Source organism: Pelophylax lessonae (genome assembly GCF_965119305.1).
Source record: "Pelophylax lessonae genome assembly, chromosome: 1".
NCBI lineage: Eukaryota > Metazoa > Chordata > Amphibia > Anura > Ranidae > Pelophylax > Pelophylax lessonae.
Genome location: NC_138768.1, coordinates 727,523,084 through 727,535,929, shown reverse-complemented (window position 1 = coordinate 727,535,929; position 12,846 = coordinate 727,523,084). Strand labels below are relative to the sequence as shown.

General features: G+C 48.3%; 1 protein-coding gene across 1 annotated transcript in view; it reads left to right on the top strand.

Moving 5' to 3' along the window:
* PCM1 (pericentriolar material 1) overlaps nt 1-12,846 on the top strand; it is a 311,695-nt gene that overhangs the window by 236,725 nt on the left and 62,124 nt on the right. The gene's annotated exons all lie outside the window — the stretch shown is intronic.

Genomic DNA, 12,846 nt, shown 5'->3' with positions numbered 1-12,846 from the left:
TTTTATAGATAATTTTTCTAGTTAGCCTTTTCTCTGGATTTTTTTCTTGTGAGATCTAAAATCAACTAAGCTGGATCCTGGCGATGGGCTGCACATATAGATCCAGTGGTCACCCCAGCCAGCGAGCGCGTGAAGACTCGAGCTCCACGCTAGGTCGGCCATGACATAGTCCCACCGGACAGGGACTGGCCCCGCGAGTTTAAACGACTCTCCAGGTCGCATACGACCAAGGTCTAGGCCCGAGTCACATTGTTCCTATTGGCCGACAGCCCCCCCACTTTGGCGGAGAGGGGTTCTGGCAGGAGATGGTGAGAGAATGTTCCCCCCTCTTCCCCTGGTGGATTTTTGGGTGGACGCGTGCCCCTCCTTAGGACGGTGGGACCCTCACAACCCCAGGTTTCCCTCTGTCCTGTCACTTACCACCCCCACCCCCCCTCACTACTGGGGCTATGGAATGTTTGTAACCGAGCGTCAGGCCAACGGTGGGGGCTGAAGGGGGGGGGTGCGGCCGGCGACGGATGAACGATCAAGCGTCACTCCCAGGGCCCCGTTTACTGTCGATCCTGTCCAGGAGGCTGGGGGATCCCCTCGAGGGCCCTCAGTAGCTCCGCAGGGCCGTCATTTTCTTGTAGCACATGTGCTTGCCGGCAATATTGGTACACCCAGCGGCCATTTTGCGGTAGTTTCTATTGAGAATTACTGGCGGCCAGTCCGGGCGGTCTCTCTCTCTCTGCTGGGGGGGGGTCTTCAGTGCGCTCTGCCTGACCTCTTGCGGGCGCTGTAGCGTGGTGGGAGGTTCTTAAAAAAAATATATATTTTTTTATTTTTCTCAAATTTTTGCTGACGGGTTTCCCTGGTGCAACATGGACCCTGCAGAACAAGTGTCCCCATCTGACCCCCTTAGGGAGGCCGCAGGGCCCTCCTGGATCCTAGCTGTCCATAGATTCACTTTCGGGCGGTCCTGGAATCCTATGTGTCCCGGATGGAGGTGGCCTTTAAAGGGCGAGGTGCCAAAAAACGCCCTCCGCCTACCCCTGCCTCATTTGAAGTGTCAGATTCTGAATCTGATTCAGCCACCGCAGGCGCTGTTCTCCCTGCCCGGTCTACTACCTCGCGCCCTGTCTCCTCTGATGGTGAGGATGACCTCTCTACCTCCGCCACCGTGCAAGAAAAAGTGGTGAATGCACTGGTTGTATCTAAGACCCTAAAAATGGACTGAATAAGGCGCAGGTTACGTTTGGCACTCTCAAGCCATCCAGAGTGGCAAAGGTTTTTCCCTTTCCTGCCTATTTTGATAAAGTGTTCAAAAAAAAAAAAAATGGGACCGCCCAAAGCTTTCTCCTGGGGTGCCTAAGCAGGTTGCTAGACGCTATCCCTTTGAGGAGTCCCTTATAAAGAAGTGGACTGTTCCACCTACGGTGGACCCTCCGGTCTCGAGACTGAATATAGCTATAATGATCCCAGTGGAGGATTCCCCATCTTTTAAGGATCCGGCGGATTGAAAGTCTGTGGCCTGCAATATGTACTCCCTGGCGGGGTGTGCTGTGGACTATGACCGGTGTTTACGGTTGCCCTTTTCTCGCAAACCTTGACTGAATGGTCTAAGTTGCTAGGCCGTGACCTGGAGGGGAAAAAACTTCTGCCTCCCTTTGCGGAGCTGTTGGACCAGTTGGTGCAGGGGCTGCAATTTGTTTGCGTTGCCACGCTGGATGCTGCTCCTATTTTAGGCCGACTGTCTGTTTCGGCAGTGGTCCTCCGGTGTATACTTTGGCTAAAGTGCTGGTCTGCGGATCAGACCTCAAAGAAGGCCTTGACTGATCTGCCTTTTCAAGGGGATCGCCTGTTTGGGGCTACCCTGGTTAACATTATCAAAGGTCTCACAGGGGGTAAGAGTATCTTTCTCCCACAGGCTAACAAGGGTAAGGACCCGCTTCATAGACGGGCCCCTCCTTTTCAGCACAAAGAGGTTTTTTCGTACCTCAGGGTCAGTCGATAAGACAAAGTCCTTCAAGGCCCCCTCGGGTGATTCCAAGTGACCCTGGTCTAGCAAACGAAAATTGAGTTTCTCCAGAACCTTCGGCCTGAAGGTGTGCCCTCACCCGTATCTGGGGTGGGGTGACGTCTTTGCCAGTTCTCGGACCTGTGGTTATCCCGGATACAAGACAAATGGGTTCACAAGGTTATATGGTCTGGGTATAAGATCGAGTTTCAGACCGTCACACCAGTAAGGTTCTTCCCTTCCAATGTGAAACTGTTCCCGGATCACCTACAGGCTCTCTTTGGGGCGGTACAGGACCTGTTAAACGGGGAGTAATCGTTCCAGTTCCGTGTGCGTAACGTTTTCAGGGCTTTTATTCAAACCTGTTTACGGTCCCCAGGAAGGAAGGCAAGGTGCGTCCAATCCTGAACCTGAGGGCATTGAATTGCTAAAAATTCAAGATGGAATCCATCGCAGGGTGGTGGCTTGCATACATCAGATTGATTTCCTCGCCTCCATAGACCTCAAAGATGCCTACCTTCACATCCCAATATGTGCAGGACATCAGCTGTTTCTGTGCTTTGCCGTGGGAGAGGATCATTATCAGTTTGTGGCGTTACCCTTTGGTCTCGCCTCTGCTCCTCAGGTCTTCACAAAGGTGTTGGCGCTTTGGTCCTGGCGCTGTTACGACAGCGGGGGATATCGGTCCTGGGTTACCTGGACAATCCGCTTCTCCGTGCGGAGTCTCCCGCGGTGCTGGTGACAAATTTGGAGATCACCATGAGAACTCTTGAGGAGTTTGGGTGGATTCTGAACCTTGAGAAGTCGCTCCTTGTTCTTCCATGAGACTGGACTATCTGGGCCTGACTTTGGACTCGTCCTCAGCCAGGGTGTTTCTTACTCCGGAAAAACTCCAGGCTGTGATTCGGCTGTTGCTGTCCAGCAAATGGTCGTCCCTTCGGACCTGTATGAGATATTCTGGGACTAATGGTGTCGTTCTTCGAGGCGGTCCCCTTCGCTCAATTCCACATGAGAATCCTCCAGAAGGAAATCCTTCTCAAAAAATAATCTAAATTCCCTGGACAATCAGATCCAGCTGAGCCAGGTGGCTTATGTCAATCACCAAGGGGGGCACCAAAAGTGTACTTGCGGCCATGAAAGTGGCCAGCATGCTCCTATGGGCGGAACGCTTTGTTCCAGCTCTCTCCGCTGTTCACTTTCCAGGATTGGAAAATTGGCTGGCGGATTTCCTCAGTCAACAAACTTTGGATCAAGGGGAATGGGTTTCTCCATCCGGAGTTGTTCCAGCACTTGTGCCTTCGTTGGGGCACTCCAGATGTAGATCTGTTGGCTTCTCAGTTCAACAGAAAATTGCAAAGGTTTTTTGGCCCACTCCCAGGACCCTCTGACAGACGCCACAGATGCGCTGGTGACCCCTTTCCTCCTCTCAAAATGCTGCAAAGACATCTTCGCAGGATCGAGACGCAAGGGATTCCGCCTCGCCGAGCTTGGTACGCCGACCTGGTCAGACTAGTCGCAGACGCTCTTTGGAGACTTCCTTTCAGGGTGGCTCTACTGTCTCAAGGGCCATTCTTCCATCCTGCTTTACAGTCGCTGTCTTTGACAGCTTGGCTGTTGAAAGCCAGGTGCTGAAGGACAGGGGATTGTCTGCTTCAGTGATTCCAACTCTGCTTAAAGCGAGGAAACCGATTTCTAGGAAGATCTATCATCGTACATGGAAGTCGTATATTGCATGGTGGGAGTCTCTTGGGGTTCCCCTTTTCTCTTACTTGGTGGCTTGGATCTTGGCTTTCCTTCAATGGGGAGTTGATCAAAAGTTAGCCTTGAGTACTAGGGCTGCTGAATTTAATCGTAGCATCGATGCATCGCGATTCGACCACCCGCGATTCTGCATCGATGCTGCGACCGGCTTTAATCGATGTCCTAATGACGTCATGAAGCGCCGCCCCCTCCCTCTCCGCACAGCGATGGCTCTTTAAAATTCGTAGCCGTGCCCTCTTTTCCCACCTCCCGCTGACGTCATCCCCAGCCGCCCGGCGTCGCTGCAAGAGAAGACACGAGGAGCGAGTGTCCCTGACTGTTGGAGAGAATGAGATGGACTACGGTGTGCACTGTTCACACTTTGCACATGCCTGATCCCTCCAGTAAGCCGACACTGCACTCCGCTAATCACATTCAGTGAGACACTTCCCGATCAGCAGCTGCACAGATTGGGAAATGTCTCACTGCCTGTGATTACTGCAGTGCAGTGTCGGCTTCCTGGCGGGATCGGGCACGTGAGGACTGTCATCTCTACTCTCGGACACTCAGTCTGCTGCGGAAGACTTGAGTGTCAGAGCGAACATCCCCCGCTCCCACATGCGTGCTGGTCCTCCTCCTCCAGCGAGTGTCCTGACCATCCTCCAGCAAGTGTCCATGTCCATCCTCCTCACAGAGGCCTCTGTGGGCAGAGGGATACCCCCGAGTGAGCGTCCCAGACCCCAACTCCCAGTCCTCCTTGGCTCAGGTGTCTGCAGTGACTGTCATCATCACTGATCAGGTACTAATCTAAGTCTTCAAATACTATTACAAATGTTGTTGACATGACACTGCCAGGGGTAGCGGCAGAGCCAGGTGAGGGTGCGGACAGGGGGAGCACACTGAGGGAGAGGGGGAGCCGGACTATCGGTTATGGTCACAGCACCGGAGATTCTCCAATCTGGATATCCCTGAGGAGACCCCCATCCAATGCCATGTATATAATATATATCACATCCCTGATATCCCTGATAAGACCTCCATACACCAGTGTATGGGGGTCTCCTCAGGGATATCAGGGATGTGATATATACATGGCGGTGTATGGGGGTCTCCTCAGGGATGTGATATATACCTAGCGGTGTATGGGGGTCTCCTCAGGGATGTGATATATACATGGCGGTGTATGGGGGTCTCCTCAGGGATGTGATATATACATGGCGGTGTATGGGGGTCTCCTCAGGGATATCCAGGATGTGATATATACATGGTGGTGTATGGAGGTCTCCTCAGGAATGTGATATATACATGGTGGTGTATGGAGATCTCCTCAGGGATGTGATATATACATGGCGGTGTATGGAGGTCTCCTCAGACCCCCATACACCGCCATGTATATATCACATCCTGGATATCCCTGAGGAGACCCCCATACACCGCCATGTATATATCACATCCCTGAGGAGACCCCCATACACCGCCATGTATATATCACATCCTGGATATCCCTGAGGAGACCCCCATACACTGCCATGTATATATCACATCCCGGATATCCCTGAGGAGACCCCCATACACCGCCATGTATTTATCACATCCTGGATATCCATGAGGAGACCCCCATACACTGCCATGTATATATCACATCCCGGATATCCCTGAGGAGATCTCCATTCACCGCCATGTATTTATCACAACCCTGAGGACACCTCTATACACCGCCATGTATTTATCACATTCCTGAGGAGACCTCCTATATGTTTGCAGTGCACTATGGGCTGGGCATGGGCATTGGGCAGTAATCGTGATGCATCGTGGAATCGAATCGCTGCCCTAATAATCGTAATCGAATTGAATCGTTAGGTAAGTTGAAATGCGCAGCCCCATTGAGTACTATCAAGGGTCAGGTTTCACCCTTGGCAGTTTTCTTCCAAAGGCCACTAGCCGCCTATTCCCTGGTGCATAGTTTTATCCAGGGGGTGTGACACTTGATACCTCTGGTGCGACCTCTGTTGCCACCTTGGGACCTTAACTTGGTGCTGTCAGTTTTCCAGAACCCTCCTTTTGAAAGTATTCAGGAGATTCCTCTTGCTTACAGTGTGAGAAATAGATGATCTGAGGTATCATAGCAGCGAACCTCCATCCCTATTACTATGTACGACAAGGGCAATTAAGGGTAATGGTACTTTAAATGAGGTGAGTTTCTAACTCAAATAACCAAATGGAATAAAAATGCCTCAAAATGTTATTTTATTACCTGCTACATGATGGTGGCAGTCATATAGCACAAAATCTTAAATAAAAAATCAAATTTTCCAGATAAAAATGCAGACAATACAGAAACAGACTACAAGAGGTAATAAAGGACATGTCTAGCATTCATACACATAATTCATATTATAATAGATAAATATATGTAGCACCCTACAGGTAGGTACTAGGTAAAGATATAGTGGGCCTTGTCTGCCTAACAGCAGGGCTGTGATTGATTAGTCAGGGTTTCATGGTTTCCAGGTGTGTCTGCTGAAGTCTCCCCACTGGCTCCTGTGAGAGGCTTCTCATAGGGCGGTGGAGGAAACCCAATCAGGGGACACATCCAGGCTTGTAACTACCCCAGAAGGCAGATTGTGCTGCAAAGGATTCTGGGAGTGGGTATAAGTTTGGGGGCGACATGACACAATGTCTTTGGCAGGAGCAGAGTCCCAGGAGGGATAGAACGTCTGTCTCTCCTCCTGTCTGAGGAAGTGGATGTCTCGGGGTGTCGCCTGAGAATCCGAAGAGTGCGGAGTTGAGCTGAGGGGATCCGGTGTGCCGAGAACCAGCGGAGAGCGAGAGGGGTCCAGTCCCAGGAAAACCTACACAGGTCGTGAGTAGTGAGGTTTGCCCCTGGGGGTCTGCCTGAAGAGCTAGAGGAAACCATTCCGGAGGAGGTTCTGAGCTGAAAGGGGGTACCTAGGTTGAGGACCCTGAAGTAATAGAGGGGGTACATAGTCATTGGACCCTAAAGAGCTTAAAGTGTAAAGGGGGAGCTTGTGGGTTGGGCCCTAAAGTGATAATGTCAAGTGTGAAGCGTGCCAGTTGAGAGTTGCAGCAGTACAGGAACTAACATGGAGTTTCTCAGCCAGTGCAGTGCTGGAGGGAGCCATTCAGTGACTCTGAGCTATTGTAGTGTTACAAGTCAAGCAGTTCTACAGTCCTGGATCTTCTGGACTAAAGTCGAGGAACAGCGCTAATAGGCATTTTTGCCAGAAAAGTCCCACAATTGTATCTAGTTGAGCCTAAAGGAGTATCCCACTCATTCCCTTCTCCCATCCCCTTAAATACAATAAAACCACAAAAACAAAGATGCTGGAATTGTCGATGTCTCAGTGCTCACACCCAGGGCTGCAGCTCACAGGGGCTGGAGGGGTAACCGGTACCGATGGCAGACCCACATCAGTCCACAGGCCTGGAAAACCTGCTACATATATAATAGCAGTTAAAAAATATCATACAAAGGCATATATATATATATATAATACATGGTACATGGTCACAATCCAAATGTCTACACATCCAATGACTCATATACTCTCTCATAAATAATCCATAACCTGTATCCAGATAAATCTTTGCATCTAATGGCTCTACGTGTTTCGTGGCGCTTATACAAGACAAGATCTCATATGGGTAAGGAAAATACACAGATGAACTCCCATGAAAACAAAAAAAAAAAACGGAAATTCTAGTACTTACATATAAAGAAAAAATGATAATGACTGGGGTAAACCAAGTCGTCCTCCATCAACTGAGTACACAATGTGGACAAGAGTCTGATCCGGAGCTCAGGCGGGTATGCCAACTGGTCCCAAAAAAAGGGGTGGTGGGGGGAGAGGGACCCCACAGAGGAGATGGATAAAAACCAATGATTGCAGCACATCAGTGACCAAATATTCTATTCAAAAGAAAATCAATATACATTTGAATATATATGTGTCTATAATATAATTAAGTCTTTATTTACAGACAAGCTTGATTTATTTATCAAGCTCCTGAAGCGTGGATATAAGCTCCACGAAACTATATATATATATATATATATATATATATATATATATATATATATATATATATATATATATATATATATATATTATTACCTGCTACATAATAGAGGCAGTCATATAGCACAAAATATTAATTAAAAAATCAAATTTTACAGATAACAATGCAGACAATACAGAAACAGACATACAAGAGGTAATAAAGGACATGTCTAGCCATGCATACACATAAATCATATTATAATACATATTTAATAGCAGATAAAAAAATATCATACAAAGGTGTATATATATATATATATATATATATATAACATTTAGAGACGTTTTTATTCCATTTGGTTATTTGAGTTCACAACCCACCTCATTAAAAGTCCTATTACCCTTAATTCCCCTTGTCATTCCTCTGCTTACCTTATCCCAGAAGGTGGCCTTCTTTGTGGCTATTGCGCGCAGGGTGTCAGAACTGGCAGCGTTGTCCTGTCATTCTCCCTATCTGGTGGTTCACAGGGAGATAAAGTGGTACTTCATCCTAATCCGTCCTTCCTTTCGAAGGTGGTTTCTGGTTTTCACTTAAATGAGGACATCATGTTACCCTCTTTGTGTCCTAAGCCTAAACCTCCTAAGGAAATTGCATTACATACTTTGGATGTTGTTCGGGCAATCAGGATGTACTTGACAACTACTGAATCTTTTTTCAAAAGTCAGATTCGCTCTTTGTACTCACGGATGGCCCAAGGAAAGGGCTGCCTGCGTCTGCTGCGACTATTTCCAGGTGGGTCAGATGGACAGTTGTGCAGGCTTGTTCGATTAAGGGTCGGGTTCCATCTTTCCCTGTTAAGACGCATTCTACTCGGGCGCTTAGTGCTCCCTTCGCTTTTCGCCATCAGGCATCTGTGCTTCAGGTTTGCAAGGCGGCTACCTGGTCGTCTGTTCACACTTTCACAAAGTGGATGCACTGGCATCTGCAGATGCCCCTTTTAGCCGCAACGTTTTGCAGGGTGCTGTTTAAGGGTGTTTTAGTCTCCCTTAAGGGTGTTTAATGTTTTTTCAGGTGGTTCTCATCTTGTTGTTCTTATTAGTCCTATGTTGCTTGGTTGGCTATGGTTTAGCCTTGGGGAATTATTTTTCTGATGTTCCCACCCCTCATTTTTATGGCATTGCTTCGGGACTTCCCTACTGTTATGAAGAACAGAGACTGCGTCCATCAAAGAACGATAGAGAAAATTTGATTTTTTTTTCTCTGATTGCGAAAATCCTTTTCTCTGATGTTCATTGACAGACAATACCCGCCCCTCTATTAAGTTGGGTTGGTATTATTTTCTCTGACACTGCTTTGATACACAACTGACATCCTATAGCAGGGAGGGAGACAGAGAGTATACCCCCTGGGACTGCCCATAGGCGTAGCCATAACTTTTTTCTGCCTAGTGTCCTACTCCTGTAGAGGGCAGTATAACCCTACTGTTATGAAGAACAGAGACTGCGTCTGTCAATGAACATCAAAGAAAAGGATTTTATGGTAAAACAAAAATCCAACTATTCCCCAATTGGTTGATGGGCATGTATTCCCTTTTTCTACATGGACGAATAACATATATGAAAATCTTCACAATTATTGGATGCATGTAGCAGTCTTTATTGGCTGATAGTTGCCCTTTATTTATTAATGACTGTGTCTGCACTTGCTAAATTGCTTCGAAATATCAGGTTGCTTGTTTGCTTCTTTTATGTACAGCTTCTCCAGTGTTTGTTTGTATTTTTAAAGTGAACAAGCCGAAGCATTAAACTAGATGACTTTAACTTGTGTCTACTTTATGCTTACATGCTGTTCAATCCATTCTGTGGGCTGCTTTAACACTCTAATTTCTACAAAGGTGCCTTTTTTCATGCATTGCAACAGGTCATGATGACCTGATCTAGCCTCAAAATGTTAGTAGTAATTAGTCAGTGCATTCACCCGGGATTTGTATTTCTTCTGTTAATTCGATTTCTTTACGTGAAGGGATTGGCTATGCTATTTGCAGGTCAGTGAAGAAATGGCAGGTATATAGGTTTTGTGTCAGTTGGCCTGATTGGAGTACCTAAATTACTCTCCCTCCAAGAAGTCTGCTTGCATAAAAAAGGAAAATTTCTCTTACGTCCTCTGACAGTCGCCGCCCACTCATACAGTCTTCAGTACTGGGTATTGGTCTTATCCACAGGAGTAAGCTAGGCAGAAGATTTTGTTAGAAACATTCACAAAAACTTTCTATAGACACACCTATAGGGGGCTGTCCCTCTGGTCCAATACCCCCCTGCTAGCAGCATTCCCAATTCAGTTTGTCTTTTGCCTAGTTAGGAGTAGGCAGACTTCCCTTGGCTGGGGCTGGAGTCTCAGCCTTTTCCTCTTAATTTTTGTTTCGGCTAAGTGAAGCCTGTTCCCTCCTGTTGGGGTTTCCCCCCCCCCCCCTTGGTTATTTTGCTTTCCTGGGTTTCTTCGCTCCTGAGCTTTCCTGTTGCCCAGTGGTTGCCTTTCTGGTTCAGATAAGGTTCTTTTCTCTGACCTGGGTGCGGCGTTGCCTTTTGAGACGGTTTCCCACCCCTCACATATACACTGCTTTGGGACATCCCAGTAGTGAAGACTGTATGAGTGGGCGGCGACTGTCAGAGGACTCAGAGAAAATAATTTTATGGTAAGTTCTTACAAAAAAAATTCTATTTTTATAGACTTTGGGCAGCACAGACATCTTTGGGGTTCTCTATTATAGTTATTTGGCAGAACTGTGAACAATTATGTAAATCATGGTAATTTATATTTCTCCATTGTCCATCGACAGACGCAGCCTCATCTCCGTGAGCTCAGTGGGTTTATGCTTCCTCCTACCATGAGTAGTCTTGGCAGGAAAAAAGATTCACATGTACCCTTCCACGGAGCTGTCCCTCCAAGCATAACCCCCACTGCCAGAGCCCAGCACATGAGTTTTTCTGCCTAGAGAAGGAGTAGACCTAGGTTTCCTGCTGGGACTTTGGTCTCAGTTTTTTTTATTCTTTTCAGAATATTTTCTTTTATTTCTCTTTACCCACTTGCTAGCTAGTGTTCAGGAAAGTATTTTCCTGGTGATCTACAAGCAACGATGCCAGCTGGGACTTCGTACTGGATAATCTAGATCCTTATGGTCCCCCCAGTCTGGCCTACGAGCATGAGCAGGTTATAGTTAAAACCTAGGCCTTGCCACGACTGTGCCCCTTGTCCGGAGGGGGACGAGCCTGCGAGCGGATTTCTCGCCGGGACGCGACGACCTGGAAAGCCCTCAGTTGCAGCATACCCCTCGGGTGGGAGGCAGTCTGCCCCGAGTGGAACCCACCCGGTCCATGGTATGGGGAGTCAATGTACCCCCCTTGCCCCTGCTGGCCTTGGGGGGATGTGGGCCCTCTCCTGGGGATAATGAGATTTGTGCCTCCCCAAAGATTCCCCTGGCCTGCCCGGTGTCTGGTCTGAGTGTCCTACCCTCTTCCCTCCTTTGAGGCTGTACATCTGGTGTGCCTGGCGCCCTGCAGAGGGGGGGGGGGGTGACAGGGTACCTTGGGCTTGCCGATCCCTGTTGTGGTTCCTGAGGCCCCAATGTGTCAGTCCCTCACCGCATGGCTCACCGTGGGCAATGTCATTTTATTTTCCCATAGACTTCTATGGGGCAGCCATTTTCCTTGAGCTTCCTGATTGATCTGTATGGGCATTCATGTTTGTGTAGCCCTTGTGCTTTTTCTGGTAGCGTGACCTTTCTCGGGCGACATCACTTCCTGTGCATGTATTTCCTGCTGCTGACAGGGGTCACTTCCTCTCTTCTCTCCATGCTGCTGGAAGAGTAAGGTGGATGGTTTGTCTGAGGTGGTACAATACTTGGGGGTCCCTGCGGGCATATCCCTGCACATTCTGCTATCAGTTTAGTTTAACGGGGTTCCCTGCAGTCATTTGTTATCGGCACTCTTAAAGCGACAATACTTTTTTTTGCAAATCGCATTATGGAGTCCCAAACTCCAAATCACCCTCAGACCCACTCTGTGCGACTCCCGGACAGTCTGGATCACAGTTGCTGGTCGCAATTTCAGCAGCTCTGGAAAGCCTGGCGACTAAAGTTGATTTAGTCATGAAAAAGGTTGATAGCCAAAAATGGCCGCTGCCTTCTCCATCTATGGAGGTGTCCTCTGATTCCGAGGCTGATGTGGTCACCCTGGACACCACCCTGCCTGAGGGGGTCGCTGTCCTTGCACTCAGATGGTGATAATGACCTGTCCTCTGCAGCTGCAGGGCGGGAACGCACTTTAGTGGAAGCCCTGATTATTTCGGTATGGGATACTTTAAAATTGGCTGATGAGCCCGCGCCGACAGGGACGCGGGTGGCTTTTGGTTCTCAGAAGTCTCAAAAAGCTGACAGGGTATTCCCTTGTCCTGACACCTTTCACAATATTGTGAATGACCAATGGCGGCGCGTTAAGCATGTGTAAGTGGTGCCCAAACACTTTTAACGCCGGTACCATTTTGCTGAAAAGGTCTCCAAAACATTGGACGTTGCCACCTAAGGTGGACCATCCTGTTTGCAGATTGAACAAATCTACAGGCGGCTAGAATCCCTTCCCCGACATCTTCATGTGCTGCCAGGTTCCATTTTGAAACTGGTTTTTGTGTCTGTGTTGGTGTCACAGACGGTGACGGAATGGATTAGGGGTTTGCGAGAGTCCTTGGACCCCAAGACTGTTCCCATTGAATAGCCTGAACTTTTTGACCAGGCTCTGGTGTTCCTTTGTGATGCGTCTATGGATGTGGCTCCCCTGGTGGCCAGGGTCTCGGCCGTGAGCATTGTTTTAAGGCACATGGTTTGGTTGAAGAACTGGTCGGCTGACCAAGCTTCTAAGAAAGCCTTAGCTGATCTCCCTTTTCTGGGAGACCGGTTGTTTTGGATGAGTTAATCAAGGGCCTGACTGGCGGGAAGAGTACTCTCCTTCCTCAATCCTCCAAGGGTAAAGACTCCCCATGCTAAGCGGGGTCCCTCCTTTTCTGCTCATAAATTTTTTTTCATGCCTCTGAGG